The following is a 12984-nucleotide window of genomic DNA, read 5'->3' as shown; positions in this document are numbered from 1 at the left end:
TCATTATTGATTATTGATTACTTGTTTAATTTGAAGTATATTGATATATTGGATGCTGGAATTATTGCAGATATTGGATCAATCACAAGCACCCAGCCTGATCATAAAGACTGACGACAATATAGAATATATTACCTTCTATGCCCTAATGCTATACACCAAATTCTATATATACTAAATACATATTTATATATATATATTCACATATATATATATACATACATACATGTATATATATATATATATATATATATATATATATATAGCCGCGATGAGGTTGTGTGGTAAGAAGTCCTTCCAGGGTCAACAAGGGATGTGCCAGACCAAACTGGTTGATTGGTAGCCTCTGGAGGAAATTCTTCATGCTATTTTTTCCAACTCTTTATGTGTTCTGAGTAACCAGGCAGGTGTTGCAAAGCTGCCTGTATCTTTCTGACAAAGTGATGACATGTAAACAGATTCTTGAAGAAAGACAACCAGAAACCAGAGTTTGTATTTCTGTAGGAAAATTTCCTGATAAACTTGTAATTCTTAAAAGGAACAAAAAACCAAGAAATGCAAAGATGTTTTCACTTGTTCATAACAAGTTGCTGTTTGTTGTTTAACCTAAACTAACACCAATTGCCCCCTTTTTATTACCAACTTGCCTGAAATGGACTCTAGTTCTATGATGCAAACTTCTTGTTTAAAATTATTTTGAACAAAATTTTCAATTAAAATTTCATATTAATTCATAGCTCAAACACTTCATTAATAATGATAAAGTTATTTTACTAAATTCTTCATTAATTAAAAAATTAATTGCAACAAAACTGATATATTTCTGATGAAATATGGAAATAAAAGTGTTAAGTAGACCTTTAGTTGAGTATCTCCAAGTATGACCATCCTACTTTCATTCTCTTGATACATTGCCTCCATGACAACATTATGCACCAATATTCTTCACTTTTAAGAGCGTAGTGTATGTGTGTACCTTCAGGGAGATTTCACTGCTCTTTTTAACAAGTCACTCAGCCACTTATAAACATCCCACATTGCTATGACTCAACGATCTTATCAGTTTGACATGTTTAATAATCTGATGTAGTTGTGCTAATGGATTCCCATTTAACATTTATATCTCCTCTATCGACAGCTATTTCATCAAAATGGCTATTAAGGATAAGAAGACAGGGAAAGTAGCCTGACCATCAGAAACAGTTACTGAGATAATAAAAATATCCACCATAGTAGGGCTCATGCTAATGCCTGGAATAAACAACCAGATAGTACAGGGAAGGAGGTGTTCATAGTCAATGATTGGTGTTGCTGCATTCCATATCAGCCATGACAAACGTCAAGCAGATTCAGATGGAGAAAATAAACAGAAAGAGTAGAAATTTTAGTGCATAAAGGAAATGAGATAAGATGAGATGTATTTTGAGGCTGTGCTAGAACAGGCTGGCACTAATGTCCTTTTCAGAGTGAAACAACTAAAGGAGTGGTGACTAACAAAATACAAACTATTCTTCAAAACATTTGTCTAGGGTTGTAAGTTGGTAGACTCGTCAGTAAGCGGCAGGAAAGGCTTGCTGACATTTCATTCATTTTTATGTTCTGAGTTCAAATTCTGCTGTAGTTGCATTTGCCTTTCATCATTTTGGGGTCAATGAAATACGTACCACTTGAACGAACATTGGGGTTCGTGTAATTGGCTGTTCCTGCATGCAAAATTTCAGGCTTTGTGACTTTAGTAGAAATGGCTATTAACAGAATTTGTTGATCCGGAGATCTTTGACATGGCTTTGCATTCTGTTGTTCGGTGGTTGTTAAAAATAGGGACATACATTCATTATTACCTTGCATTTGAAATAAATGAAATAAAATAAATTTTAAAAAACCCAAAATATAAATTTGTAGAAAAAAAATCTTAATTATATCTTCCAGTTTCAATTTATTGTTCTCAGAGAATGCATTCTTTGAGAAGAATATTTCTTTGCAAAAATCATTGTGATGGCATTGCAGATATCTACCACCACCCACGATTTTGTCATCATTCCCTTATTTCATGCATAAGATATTTAATTGGATAGCAACAATCCAATTTTCTTCAAAAATTCTATACAATAGCCTTTGTTTGTAGTTTTTCATTGAATTCACTGAGAATTATAATTTTAAATGACATATTTATATTTAGATATGTCAAAAGAACCGATGAATAAAATGATATGAGGCTTGGGGTAATGCAGAAGGAGTACGAGGCTAGAAGTAGATAAATGGCTTGTGACGGCTGTGCAGGACATGTGACATGATTATAGAAACTGAATTATAAAAGGGACCTGACTTCATGTGCAACATTTTGTAGGCATCTTAATGATACAACAATTGGCTGATAGTCCATCTAATTTGTGTATATACATACACACACACATATACCACCACCACCACCATCATTAGCATCACCACCACTGCCACTGCCACACTACCACCACCATCACCGCCACCACCACCACCATCATTCTACTTCCATTTTTCCCGGGGCAAGTGTCTTCAACAATTGACTCAAGCCAACCAGTGCCTTGTCAGTAGAATTGGTAAATGGAAAAGGAAAAACAAAATGCTAGTTTATATTTAGCCAGCAAAACTACAAATTGAAAGCATTCAAAGAATTGAATGTTTTTGGTTTGTATTTTAGTAAACTAAACGTAAAGACTGAATTTCTTTTATTGTGTTTTTCACTTACATGCTCAATAATATCAATGAAGATAATGTCATAGGTTCTTTATTTTTTCAATGTAAGGACCATATGTAAGTTATTGATTAACTAAAAGGTATAAATTTCTTTCCTTTCCTTGGAGAAAAAGTAGTAAAAGAAACACACTAAACAAATCTTTCAACAATGTAATGGTTATCTTTACTTTTGAAAAAGTAAATCTGCAAAATTTCTTTGAAAAGTATTTATTATAAAAGAAATTATGAGGAAGCATACAAGGAGCATCAAACTGTAGTTATGCCTCAATTATATTACATTGTGTGTGTGTGTGTGTGTGTGTGTGTGTGTGTGTGTACCTATGTTCACACATCCTTGATTGTGCATACAAACCCGAGAGAAATTTATTCTTTCTGAAAAAGCCGTTGTGTTGGTGCCACATTAAAAGCAATGGTGCTGCTGCCACATTAAAAGCACCCAGCCCACTCTGTAAAGTGTTTGGCTTTAGGAAAGACATCTGACCATAGAATCCATGCCAAAACAAGCAATTGGAGCCTGGTGCAGCTCCCTGTCTTACCAGTTACAGTCAAACCGTCCAACCCATACCAGCATGGAAAACAGGCATAAAATGATGTTGATGAAAAGAAGAGTAAAATAAAATTTAACAAAAGTTAAAACTTTACAACTGCAAAACTATGAATTTTACTGCTCCTTGATGGATGAGAAGATAAAATTTGGCAGATGTATTACTGAAGGGAAGTTCTTGGAATTTTGGTCATTGGAATCTAATTCTATGGATTTTCCAGAAACAGAATTCTCTCTGGTGTTTATGAGTTTTATGACTGCATACGAAAATTGTTACTGATGTAGTATTGAGGAAGTGTAATTGATATTTCAACAGAAATCTGCTTCCACAAGAGTTTAACAGGATGAAGAAAGGAAATATGTCTATTCTGCAGAGAGAGCTACATGTCAAGAGGTCAAAAGTTCAAATCTTAGTAACAACAAAATGTGAATTCTTTGATTTCTTGCACACTGAAAGAAAATCTTTTTCCTTTCTTTTTTCTAACATTTTAATTTTTTACTTGCTAAAAAGCTGTTGCAGGAATTTCTCAAATATTTGTCTTTCATTATTGAATAAGGAAATTCTGATTTATTTCTTTATTCTGAGTTTGTTAAGAGATGTTTGTTGCTGTTGTTTTGCTTTCAGTGATTGCTGTGACCCAAACCATTCCACCTTTTAGCATCCATCTTGCTTTATACATTTTACTTTTATTTGTTTTATCCTTTTACTGGCTTTAGTCATTAGATTGCGGCCATGCTGGGGCACCACCTTGAATTTTTAGTTGAACATGAATCGACCTCACTACTCAATTTTCTAAGCCTGGTACTTATTCTATTGGACCCTTTTGTCAAACTGCTAAGTTATAGGGATGCAAACACACCACCACCTGCAGTGGTAGTGGACAAAAGAGACACACAGAAACACACACCTATCTACCTATCTATCTATCTATCTATCTTTCTATCTATCTATCTATCTATCTATCTATATATATATATATCTTTGTAATTGCCATGCTTGACCACTAAATCCACAAGTTTTTTTCTATTCTCTCTCTTTTTATTTTCTCGTATTCCTTTCTGTTGAAGAGCGTAGGCTCAAAATATAAAAGACTTTCTCACTTTCTCGAGCATCAAACTAACACACCTGCTTTTTGTTCATACACCTGTCTTTATCTTTTGTTTTTCTGCAAATTTCAACTATATATATACATATACATATATATGAAACTTTGGTTGGTCCACAGCCATAGCAGAAGACACTTGCCAAAGGTTCCATGCAGTGGAACTGAACTTGGAACCATGTAGTTGGCAAGCAGACTTCTTACCACACAGCCACCCTTGACAACATTGACTTTCTTCTTTTAAAACAGTTGCAAATGAATTGAGGGCGATTTGATTACTCTTTATAGCAGATAGAACAAATTTGCATATGCTCTCTCTTGTTGGATTGTCTTTACTTGTCTCCCATGCAGGTTATTCTTCAAATTATGAAAACAAGGAATTTTATGTTAAATATATCACTGATATAGTATGAGTATTTACCATTTAACAAAAATGAAACTTTCTTCTAAATTAAGAACATAAAATAATAAAGTATGTATATCATTAGCTGTACTAATTAATGCAACTAATAATTTGCAATCAACTTTTAAGAGAATGGCTGATGAGGGGAGATAACAGACATTTCACCCTAAATAAAAATTAAATAAGGACAACAATAGTGTGGCTTCTGCCCTATAATTTAACGAAGCTATTTAAATATTTCCTTTATTAAGTTATTCATTAACTGGGAATTTAAAAATTTTTTCCTTCTTATTTTTATTTAATTCTCATTTTCTTTCATCTCATTTCATTTAACTTTGTGTTCTGTTGCACAATAATTAACTAAACACACACATAGAGTATTTTAATCCTGTTGCTCTTACAGACAGTCAAATGAACTTGCTAAATTGTTTTCAATGAAAATTATCCTGTTTCTTTTCTGCTTTGTGAAGTGATGTTTTTTCAAAATGATTTACTCACTTAATTTAGTTTCTTGTCAGTGTAAAGGAAAGAAAATTTTATCTCAGTTCTCTGTCCTGCTTATCATTTTATCAATTGTATTATATTGCCTTTTAATATCGCAGTGTTGTTTCATTCAGTATGCTTACAGTGTCATCATCTCACTTAGAAATATCTAAATAATGTCTATCTTAATTTGTTCAGCCAAGCCATTCAATCCTGAATGACTTGTAACCTAGTAAAGAAAAATTGATTATCTGATAAACCCTCTGTCTATATATTTGATTTTCCAAAAGAAATCCTTTCTCGTTCTTTATTATTCTACGCAATTTTCTACACAAGCAACCTATAATAAAAAAAAAATAGTTTACAACAGGGCATTGCATCTTATCTGCCTCCTCCTCGACCATACATACTTTTGCTTTTCATCTGTTTAAGGTGTTATCCTGTCTGTTGTGTTTCAATTCTCTCTTTTCTTTCGCTTCATCACCACACAAGACTTTAATCTTTTTTTATGCCTGCCATCAGTCTCTCCTTTCAATATTTTGCATACCAAACCAGATTATTTTCTACAGATTTTGTACACAATTCACAGCCAATGAGACCTCTTCTTCCTCTTTCTCACAATAAACACAACCTGTCCACTTCACTTTAGGGGTTTAGGGCCCCTTGTAGTGTCAACATGTTCCTGATCTTTCTATCAGGATCCTTAAGCTCATCACTTCTCCACTCCATCACACCAGCTCTGGTCCTTTGAGGTGCAATGGCTCTGTCTTTCACACCAACTTTAGTCTCTGTTTGTATTCCTTTTATAATAGTTCTTTCATTTCCTTCTCTTGAATTTGGTCTGTTTCCAGGAGGCCTAATTACTTATACTCCTTGTTGTCAATTTCCTCCATAACTTCCCCATCCGTTAATGTAATTCCTTCCATCTTATCAATATTACTGCACTTCAGTAGTAGTACTCCACACATTTTTATGCCAAATTTTATTCTTGTGTTCATGCTGAATATATGAACCATCTCTACAAGGGAATCCATCTGTTCAAAGTACTTCTCAAAGAGTTTTAGGTCATCCATGAATAGCAGATGGTTTATCTTAAATGCACACCCTCCCAGCCTTTGTCCTTCTCAACATTAATGAAAGTGCAACTGTACACAGTACAAATGGCAAAGGTGAAAGACTGTCTCTTTGGAATATTCCTCAATGTTTACAACTCTCAATGTCTGTTTACTGTATATGATGTCAACTCAGTCTTCCAGCCATCCATACTGATCACCAGAAACTGTCTAACTTTAGTTGCAATACCAAGCATTTCAACACAGTCCACCAACCAATTATGTGGCACCGTGCCATAGACTTTGCAGTAATCAATCCAGGCCATGGCATGAATTTTGTGCCTCCTTTTACAATCTTTAAGGATTATCTTATCAATCAACAATTGATCTTTGGTCTCCCTTTTACTCTTCAGGTAGTGTCTTCTCCAGATATTTGTATATCATTTCGGCAATGACACCTGCCATAAGCTTCCACATAAGTGGAATGCAAGGCATAGATCAAAAGTTGTCAACTGCATTTCCTTTACTGGATACTTTCAAACACAAAATTGTTCTCTCAAAGGTTAACCATTCTGGCAACCCCTCTTCTCCATTCAAAATCTTATTCAGTTGTTCAGCAATTCTCCCATGAAGGGCCCTTAGTTCTTTTTTTTTTCAGTCAGAACCCTTGCACTACGTCTCTGCCAGGAGCCTTCTAATTTGGCATCTTCCTACATTGGATAATTACCATATCAGATATCATCTCTAATTCTTCCTGGTGATTATCCCCAATAATCCCCAGGAAGTGTTATGTCCTTTTCAATCTCACTCAACCATTCCACACTTCCATTGGGCTCTTTTCCTACACTCCAAGACTTTTTACTTTCATTCACATCAGGGATTACATCATCACTCCAAACCCTTCTTCTTCTTCTTTTTCTTCTTCTTCTTCTTTGTCGTTGTCGTTGTTGTCATCATCATCGTCATCATCATCATCATCATCATCATCATCATCATTGTTATTTTGTTAAAATGGGATTTCATCCTACTTGCATTTGTTTTGTTGCTTCATTTTTTTTTCCTTTCAATTCAGTTTTCTTCCTCCAATCAATTCTTTTATTAAGATTTCTCTACAAATTTCCATTTTATTTAGGTTTAATTTTAATTTTTTTTCCCAAATCTCCTTCACCTGCCTCCCTTAAATCTAATTAGACAGTGTAATGTCCCCATTTAAGGTTTGATGGCTCCAACTAAATGAAGCAGACATTTGTCACTTTCGCAGAGAAGAAGGGAACTTTTCACTTCATAATGAACATCGTAGTTTCAAGAACCATCGAATTAAATCATAAAAGGAAACAAATAAACATTTAATTAACTTCCCTTCACAGAATTGTCCCTCACCATAAAATTGGTCAGTCAGAAGAACCCTCCTCTGAAATGCAGACTGACAAAGAAAACTCTCCCCTTGTGGCAAGAAGCAACCCATCAATTTCTTTACAAAGAATTCTTCAATAAGAAATGGAAAAAGCGTGTTCATCATCATTGATTTAATGTCTGCTTTTCCATGCTTGCATAGGTTGAACGGAATTTAACGAGGCAGATTTTCTGTGGCTGGATGCCCTCCCTGTCACCAACTTTCACCTGTATCCAAATCAGCTTAAGTGGTCCTCATGGCCAAAACGTATTTCCATAGAACATTGGAAATGAAGCAGACCCAGTTGCTTGTTTACAGCTTTTATGTGATGTTGAAACAGGGAGACACGACTATGTGCACACACATGACTTGTCTCACACACACACTCTCTCTCTTTCATGCACACACATATACAAAAAGCATCATTTGAGCATGGTCGTTGCCAGTGCCGCCTGACTAGCACTCATGCCCGTGGCACGTAAAAAGCACCATTCAAGCATGGTTAATGCCAGTACTCCCTGACTGGCCCTCCTGCCAGTGGCATGTAAAAAGCACCCACTACACTTTCAGAGTGGTTGGTGTTAGGAAGGGCATCCAGCTGTAGAAACTTTGCCACATCAGATTGGTGCCTGGTGCAGCTTTCTGGCTTGCCAGCCCTCAGTGAAACTGTCCAGCCCATGGCACCATGGAAAGCAGACGTTAAACAACGATGATGATAATGATGATGGGCTGTGAATGATACCATCGGTGTTTGTAGTTGATGGCATGAAAAAACACAAAAGCATGCATTTTACGATTCAGTGATGCTATTCACAACTTGATATGCATTTTCATGCATGTTGCTTATCAGAGGAATTTCCTCTTGGGACTCTTTCTGCAGTGGATGATGGACTTCATATGTTTGAATTTACTCAGACATTTAGTGTGACTTTACCTGGATATATTTAGTCAACGCTGTTTCATGCATACATACACACACATATAATATGTGTGCATGTGTGTATGCATGTGTGTATGCATGAGTGTGTTTGTGCAAGCATGCATGTGTGTGTGTGTGTGTGAAGTAAGTGAAGGAGGGACAAAGAAATAAGAGACAAACCTTTCATTAAGAAACTTTGCAGAATTATGATAAGAAACATTCAATTTATGACAATTCTATCATTTAGAAATGGTGTTCTGGCATTTACCTTATTCAATATGTTTTCTGTATTCTTATAGAGTAGAATGAATGTAATTTGAGGGAGTTTAGCCAGCAATTTCTAGCAGCTTACATGATCTTTGCTGACTCAAATGTCTCCATGATGTATCTTTAGGTAATTATTGGAACTGATTTCCCTTGTAAAAGATTTACTTATAAACGATGTGAAAATAATGATGTTTTGTGTAATTAAACAGTTTTGGTAACACAAAATAAATGGAAAAAAAAATAATAAAGACTGAAAGCAAGAAAAAATTCATTTTCAAAAACGGTGTGAAAATGAAATGGGAAATTCTCTGTGAGAGCTTTTAGGAGAAAAATAAACTGAAAGAATACTTCTTTGCAAGTTTGCCATTAAAGCATAAGTGTTTTGTTGAAAGAATTGTCATCTCAATTTATTTGTTGGTTCTTTGTGCAAATGTGAAAGTGCCACACATTTGCTTTCCTTATGCAGCACCAGGACCAAATTTGACACTTTCTCAGATAACTAGGTAAAAATTGTTTTCCTCGCTTCTTCAATGAATGCTGCATTCAAATCATATTACTTTCATGAAGAGTCAGCCTAAAGAACAGTGTTTATTTTGCAATGAATAAGGTTTCAAGAAGCATTAGCAATTTAATTCTTGTGTGAGTGTTCTTTCAGAAATAGAACTTCGATCTGAACCGACATTTAAATGTAGAAAATGACTGGGATTTATTTGAAGAATTTGAAGAAATTTGTAATAAGGTAGAAAATACTGTTGAGGATGTGTTCCAAAATATTATTAAATATAGGAAAATAGTAGAAATCTTTAGTAAAGAAAAGGGAAAAAAGAAAAAAAAAATGACTGAATTGAAAACAAAAGAGAAATTCTAGCTGCAAAGAAAGCAAAATGGACTGTGCCAAAATATACTATTACTGAGCAGCTTAGCCATATATAGCTCTCAGTTCCAGACCTTTCATGGTTGATTTAGCTTTCAATCCTTCAGGGAAGAAAGCAAAAATAAAGCTGACTTGAAGGGACCAAATGCTGAAAATTAATGAGACTGGTGTGTGGTTTGCTAATAAATTTTTGCTGGAAAAACCACACACGAACCTCATTAATTGTATGAAAATAAAAATAAAAATAAAAATCACCTCTAATTTGCACATATTTCCTTCAGTTAAACAAATTGGTGTTATATAAAAACAAGATCAACATCATCAACATCGACATCAGCAACTGCCGTGGTAATATGTCTACTTTGATGTGATACCAACTGGAAGAATTCATTTCCTACAAGACAACAAAAGAAAGGCAGAAAGCAGCAGCATGAGATTATGGAAATAAACAAGCAGTGGAATGAAACATTGAATGACATTGTGCGCCAATCAGGTGAGAAGTACATGGAGTAATAAATATATTGGGAGCCATTCAATGCTGTAAATTTTTGCAAAGAAGTCAGGCTTCAGTATTCATTAAGGTTCTGTTATTCCGTTGCTGCTTCTTCTCCCTGCACCAGCAGCAGCAGCAGCAGCAGAAGCAGCAGCAATGGAGATAATGAGGCAGATTATATGTAGCCATTCAGCTTGCAAGAAATAGCAGTCAGATCTTTCTCATATCACATCGTGTTATGTTCAAATAGTGAAAGGTATATTAGATAATGCAGTTATAGATACTCTACATCTAAAAAAAATGACAGGATGGTCATATTTGGTATGTCTTTCAGCATAGGAGACTTGTTCAATAAGTTTTCAGTGGATGGGCGGAATCTAAACATCAACAAAAACAATGACAGCAACAACAAGAACAACAACAAAACTAGTCCCCAGACATGCTGTGTCTCCTCTCTCTGTTACTCCTCCACTGTTACTCCTGTATTATGCACTCCACACGACCATTTGGTCTTTGTATCAGCTCCACTCAGGCCCACATCACCCTTTCATCAGATATATTGTGTCAACCACCCCTTCCACACACTTTATAGAACATCTCTACCCAATCCTTCCTTCCAAGAATGTTAACTCTGCCGAATTCCTTCATTATGCATTATTTTTAAAACTATTCAAAAAGGAACATTAACCACAACATTCTCATCAGAAGCAGAGGCCCTGTGGGAGGGAGCAAGGGGTGGGGCAATCCTTTCCTCCAAACTAAAACCATATATATATATATATATATATATATATATATATATATATATATATATATATATATGCATAGCTATCGATCTATAGATCTATATATATAATTATATATATTTGTGTGTATGTGTACATATGTATAGGCATCTCTCTCTCTTTTTCTTTCTCTTCAACCCTCCCTCCCCCTTCCCCTCTCTCTCTCTATATGTATATATATATACATACATATACATATGCATATATATATATGCAGGTATGTTGATACAAACAAGAAAAATGGAACCTAGAGTCATTCTGTTACTTCTGCTAAATATTAATATGTATACACACACACATACACACATATATATGTGTATATACGTGTGTGTGTGTGTGTGTGTAAACAGAGAGATTGATATGTATGTATGTACAGAAACAGTTTAAAATGTGGCCCAAGATGTTTGCAGAGGTTCTATGATTTGTGAGCTGCAGACTGTTCATGTCTCTCTTGAAGAGATTCAGGAAAAATTCGAGCACTGCGAGAATTCCAAATGGAATAGGTTTTTCTGGGAAAAGAACCAAATGAAATAACAGGTAGAACAGGGGGTGAGGGGGACGATGGTGGAAGTGGTCGTGGTGGACACCAATGGCTGATGAGAGAGAGAGAGACAATGGAAATAAGTGCCAGGTCACCTTTCAAAAATAATCTGCTGTAATCTACCATCATTATTCTGAGTAGAGTTTCGTCAACTTTGCTGAGACAGAAGAATATAAGTGCTAGCTTTAAGAGACCCTGTGTCACATTATGGCATTTATCGTATTTAACTGTGTAGTCCTGCACTTTAATAATTTATCCAGGGCACGTCTAGTGAATGTAATGTGTGATTTGTGATGCTGAATATTTTAAATCTTCTCTGCAGTTTGGTTATTTTTACATTCATTGATTTTTTTCCCCCCCTTTTCCTTTTCTCTGTAAAGAATGTTGTATTCTTTTGGTTTGACTCTTTGCTATAAATACTTATGTCTAGGTTAAGCTGTTATTTAGGCTTTAGCTGAAATGGAACCGCTCCGTTGCTACAATAAAATATGTTTGGTTCTTTTATGTGTAGCATGACTTAAAGAACAGCAATAGAATCGTAATGGCCAAATGAAGTATTCACAATATGTTTATCTGTGTTTTTTGTTGTTTAACCTCATCTTAGCCCCTTAGCATTCTGATCACTCTGTCAAATGTGATTCTTATTTATTCTCATTGTTTAGAATTAATCGTCTATTATCTTTTCGCATTGAGATTTTGGTGATATGATTGCTTATTATGGAACAGGTGTGAGAGGACAGGTCTAGCCAGTTTGAATATACAATAAGTAGAATATTTGGGCCACATATGGCTGGCGATTTACTAAAGGGTAAATCATCCAACCCATGCTAGCATGGAAAGCGAACGTTAAACGATGATGATGATGATGATGATGATGATGATGATGATGATGATGATGATTAACCCAAACCTTGCTGATCTAAGATCAATACTGTGATCATCGCATGTTTTTAACATGCTGGACTACAATATTTATCCTCTTCTTTCCTAAGAATTTATCATTTAAATCATGTTCCGGTATGAGTAAAATATTTGGCTGCTGTTTCCAGCAAATCTAACGACCGCATAGAGGTTTCCCAATATGATCTTCCCATATTTATGAAGAAATGTATGATAACATTATCTAATGTCTGTTTTGCTTAGATAAGAAAAACAAAAAAATTGTCCTTACTTGTGTATTATACTAAATTGTAATTTACAGGGAATTTAGTTGCTATCTCTAGCAGATTAAGTGAATCCATGTAGGTTCACATTGCGAACTCTTGCGACCCCAGTTCAAAACCACCCCTAGTTCGATGATAAAAACTTTATCTTTTAAATTTTTCTCAATTAAAATTTTCATCCAAATTACATATGAATTTATGTTTGAAACACCAGCTTAACAGGCATAGGTG

The sequence above is a fragment of the Octopus bimaculoides genome, chromosome 5 (assembly GCF_046866305.1).
Source record: "Octopus bimaculoides isolate indiv1 chromosome 5, ASM4686630v1, whole genome shotgun sequence".
Lineage (NCBI taxonomy): Eukaryota > Metazoa > Mollusca > Cephalopoda > Octopoda > Octopodidae > Octopus > Octopus bimaculoides.
Note: the sequence above shows the minus strand (reverse complement) of the source record.